Source organism: Ursus maritimus, unplaced genomic scaffold (assembly GCF_017311325.1).
Source record: "Ursus maritimus isolate PB19 unplaced genomic scaffold, ASM1731132v1 scaffold_32, whole genome shotgun sequence".
NCBI lineage: Eukaryota > Metazoa > Chordata > Mammalia > Carnivora > Ursidae > Ursus > Ursus maritimus.
In genome coordinates, this window is record NW_024425786.1 from 13,579,402 (window position 1) to 13,584,280 (window position 4,879).

The 4,879-nt window shown below is 49.7% G+C and overlaps 1 non-coding gene across 1 annotated transcript; it reads left to right on the forward strand.

The window, feature by feature from the left end:
- Nucleotides 1-251: 251 nt before the first annotated feature.
- Nucleotides 252-324, forward strand: TRNAT-CGU. The gene has a single exon. It is a non-coding gene; the product is annotated as a tRNA-Thr (tRNA).
- Nucleotides 325-4,879: the final 4,555 nt, after the last annotated feature.

The window sequence follows — 4,879 nt, forward strand, 5'->3', positions numbered from 1 at the left end:
ATTCCTAGACTACGGAGCATTCCTAACTGCACTTCTACAGCCTCCTGGCTTGCCTCTCTCAGCAATTTTCCCACCATGATTGAGGAATTCTTGATCTGAAGTTCTTGAAGGGATGGCTGGAGAATCCACAAACATCCTAAAATTGTAGGCAAAATTTCATGTGCCTTCTTACATCTCCTGGGAAGAAGTTTCTTTATTTTTGTCATGTTCTTAAAGGGGTTATGCCCAAACACAAGAGAGTGTCATGGGGCTCCTAGTTGGCTCAGTTGGAAGAGCATGTGACTCGTGATCGCAGGGTCGTGGGTTCGAGCCCTACATTGGGTGTAGAGATTATGTATAATAAAATTTAAAAAAGAATTTTTTTTTAAAGAGTTGTCAAGGGGCGCCTGGGTGGCTCAGTCGTTAAGCATCTGCCTTCGGCTCAGGGCGTGATCCCAGCGTTCTGGGATCAAGCCCCACATCAGGCTCCTCCTAGGAGCCTGCTTCTTCCTCTCCCACTTCCCCTGCTTGTGTTCCCTCTCTCGCTGGCTGTCTCTGTCAAATAAATAAATAAAATCTTTTAAAAAATAAATAAAAATAAAAAGAGTTGTCATAACACTGCTGTTTCAGTTGGGTTATAATTTGACCAGGTCCCTCGGACAGCAGGCTGCTTGAGGGCAAGTCCACCACTGTTCCCCCAAATGCCAGTTCTGGAATGAATAAGTGAATGAAAGCATGGTTTTGGAGCCTGGGTACAAGGCTCATATTCACTCTTGGACTCCTTGGCAGCCCAAGACATCGGGAACTAGAACAGACTAGAACAGACAGGACACAGAACACTGGTGTCAGAGCCAGGGAGGGGCAGGACCCTGGATGGTGCTGTCCTCGTGCTTAACTGCAGCCCAGCAGTGCTGATCCGTTACAGGTTTTTGATTGAGGCCCAGCACTGGCTGCACCCTCCCCCGCCCCCTCCCCCCTCCCACACAGGAAGGTGAGCCAGGTTTGGTCCCAGGGGTGTTGCAGCTGAGATGAATGCAATCTTCAAGCTCAGTTTCCCCATGGAAACCCCACAACAAAGCACCAAAACAGAGACCAAACCCTTCCTGGAAACTCAAGGGCCGAGGAGGGGTGCCTCCTTCACCGGTAACTTAGGAATCTAGAAATTCCAGTGGGGCCAACTGGGAGACAGGTGTGGGACACTCATTCCGTATAAAGGAATCCCAAGCTCCAGGACAAATCCCTCTTTGCCATGTGGCCAGAGTCGTTCTCCAAGGCACATGCTTCCCTGTGAAGTTCCTGACTGAAGGCCTCAGGTATCATGAGGAATATTTAATAATGCTACTGGCTACAACTGATTGAGGTCTTCCACGTGCCAGGCCTTGTGGTACATGATCTACCTTCTAAAAAAGTTTAACCTCACAAAGTCCCATTTAACAGAAGAGAAAACCGAGGCAGGAAAGGCCAAGTGGCTTGCCCAAGGCCCCTCAGCCCGCAAGTGGCAGAGCTGAAATTCAAACAGGTCGCCTGATTCCTATGACCTTAACCTCCACCCCATTTATGGAGCCCATCCTTGGTCACTCAGGACTACACCTGATTACATTCAGACCTCACAGCAACCCTGGCAGGGGGATCGCCATTTCTTACCCCCATTTTACAGCTGAGCTGTCAGAGACTCCGAGAGGCTAAGTAACGTGCCCAAGGCCACTCAGCGAGGAGAGTAATGGCAGAGACCCGTAGGAGTCTGACTCCAACATGCTCACTCTTAACCCCTGCCTGGAATGGTTTCCCCCAGGAGGACTGGGCTGCTGTGGCCACTCCCACCTCCCCAGCCTGTGCCGCTCCAAGTCCAGAGTGTAATGAAATCATTCTCAAGGTAGGATTGCCAAGACAAAAACCAGTGGCAAAAACAGGGACTGGCAAAATATGAATGCATGAACAAATGAACTAAGGAATGTTGAACGAATGCATAAATGACTGAATGAATGAATAGATGGATTTCTCCTGACTACATTCTCCCCTGTCAGGAGGAGAGAGTATTTAATTCCTGCCAGGAGAGGCAGACCCAGGTGCCCACCGGACATTCTCCCCAGGGGCAGGGGACCCCCTTTGTGGTGTAGTATAGGAGACAGGCTCACATGTGTTCCTGGAGAACCAACCTTGTTATCTGCACAGTAATCCCCAACCTTTGTGCCCAGAGCATGCTTGTACACAGGTTCCCACGGATTTTTCCCCACAGCCACCGGGAGGGAGGTCCCACGCTCCCATTTTATAGGTTGAAGAGCCCACAGCTCAGAGAGGGGATGTGAGTTGTCACACAGGAACAAGTGACAGAGTGGGGGGGCGGGTCTCTCCTCTTCTGACTTATCCCTGTGGATCAGGATCTGACTGTAAGCAGGGTCAGGGACAGGATTATGGGATTGCCAGAGGTTTGTCCCAGATCCACAGGCCAAAGTTCAGGGAGGAGCATCTGGGTCCTCATTTACAGGAAAATGAAATAGATAACAAGCCATTCCAGGGGGTGTGTCCAGAGGCTCCAGTCAGACAGCACAATCAGGCCCAGAGGACTCTCAGGTGGGGTCAGGCCGGAAACCAGGCAAACCAGGGCCACCACCCAAGGCTGGCAAACAGGCACAAGAGGTGGCCCCAGGAACCAGGGTCAGAATCAGCAGTGGGCCCTGCCTGCGCTCAGCTCACCCCTCTCCGTAGTGCACAGTGTCATCCTGGATGATGGGCAGGGAGGGCAGAATGTCCCTCTAGCACGGGCACAGCGCAGCGTTGCCCTGCGCCCTCACGCCAGCCCAGCCGAGCTTGGCCCAGCCGGGCCCTCACTAGCCAGCCGAGCACAAGGGCTCTCTGAGGCAGGCAAACAATTAAGCCCTTTCAGGCTGAGGGCGACCGGGCTGGCACTCGCAGTCCCTCTGTTTCTCACTGGCTCCTGCAAGTGAATCACTCAAATTAATGACCCTGGGAGCAATGAATGAGGAGGAGGTTTGAGTTCTGGAGCAGATAGGAAGCTGGGTCCCAGGCACACCAGCACCACTGCTGCTGATGGAGATCAATGAGGTGAATGCTTCAGGGTCGCAGAGCCACACAGCAGTGTCACAGAATTATCACTGACTGCGGCCATCAGTTCTATAGAAGGTTAGGTTCACAGCATCATGGATCACTCAAGAGTTACAGATTGTTCTAATCGCAGAACCACAAAAAGCCAATGTCCCAGTGCCATCAATTATGAGCCTAGACTCAGCAGCTGAGGGAATCACAGACTTCCAGGACCATCAAGCCACCAGTTGTGAGAACCAGCTCTTTAGAGCAGGAAGAGGCATTAGAGACCAACCTGTCTGAGGCTTCATTTGCAGGTGGGGAAACAGAGTCAGCTGATTAAGGTCACATAGCTAAGGCAAGGACCCAGACCTCGTCACTCCCCATCCTTGCTCCATTTCCAGGGAAAGTGGGCAAGAGCAGCAACAGCCTGAGTCCCCGGACACTCCAGGACCTGCCCCTTGGGGAACGGTCTGGCCTCACTCTGGGAGATCATGTGACACTGTCAGGGCACCTGTGGTCAAGCCCTTCCATTATGCCAAGATCTGAGGCTTTGTGAGCTCTAATGTCATGATGATGTATTTGGCAAGTCTGGACAGGCTTGAATTCTTTCAACCAATCACTTCGTCTCCTGCCTAATAAGGGAGAATTGTGCACCCTCATGATTTTACCTGGGAGTATGCCTACCGTTGATCACACAAGGGAGACAGCCGGTCCTCCTGGGTTTCAGCTTGGGATACCCATTACCTCATCCAGGTCACTTCAGTTCACTGCCACTCAAGGAAACTCAGCCTCACTTCCCAAGGGCCTATCATGTACTAGACTCAGAGAAGCTACTAAGATAGACTCTGTGCTCACCTTCATGGCCCCTAGTCCATTGAGTCACATATGTTTGTGATTATAAGTCAAGGCAGAGTGTGATGGCATAAAAAGAGACAGAAATTAAGAACTTCATGAGAGAGGGGTAGCATTTAAAGAGCCATTAGAGAGCTTTCTTTTTTATCAACTTCTGACTTCTGCTTCTGGCTATGATAGAGTAGCAAGGATTAAATTTATCTAATCACCCCAAACTCTAGAAAATTGATGAAGATATAGGAAACAACTGTTTCCCCACAATTAAAAACAGGCATGGAAGGATGTGATCTCTAAGAGAAAAGAAACAAATGAGGAGAGCCCTTGATTTTCCTGGTTTTCTGCGTGGAGTCATATTCCAGACCACGGTTCCAGGAAAGGGATCCCAAGCAGACTACAGTAATCTTGCTGATTTGAGGATGTGGAAATTGGAGTTCAGGCACCCAGCTAGAAGCTGGGCAGCAAAGTTCTAGAGAGGAGAAAGCTGTGCCCAAAAAGAGTTCCAGAAAGCTGCATCTGGCCTCCTGAAGTTGTTGCTGAGTACTAGGGTGAAGCTCCATGATACTGGGCAAAGAAAAACTAGACAGTTGCAAGCTGAACAATTCTCAGAGCTCACACAGGACAGGAGCATTTGAGTTGCGACCAGCCAGAGTGGTGAGAAGTCACTGAAAACCTAGAACATTCAGTGAAGACTTGGTAGATGTCATGCCTTAGCTGTAAGCTAAGCTATCCCTAGAGTGAGGGCTAGTCCAGACCAGTTATAGCAAAGCTTAAAAACAGGCTTCAAAGAGAGCAAGCTGATTTGTAAGTAACCTGGTTGCCTGTTACAACAAAACCCAGCACTCTTTAAAAGAAGACAACAAAATTGAAATCCTCAACTACATAACATCCATAATGTCCAGCATCCAGTCAGAAATTACTAAATATGCCAAGAATCAGGAAAACGGGACCCATAGCCAGAAGAAAAATCAGTCAATAGAAATGGACCCAAAAGTGACAGAGATGA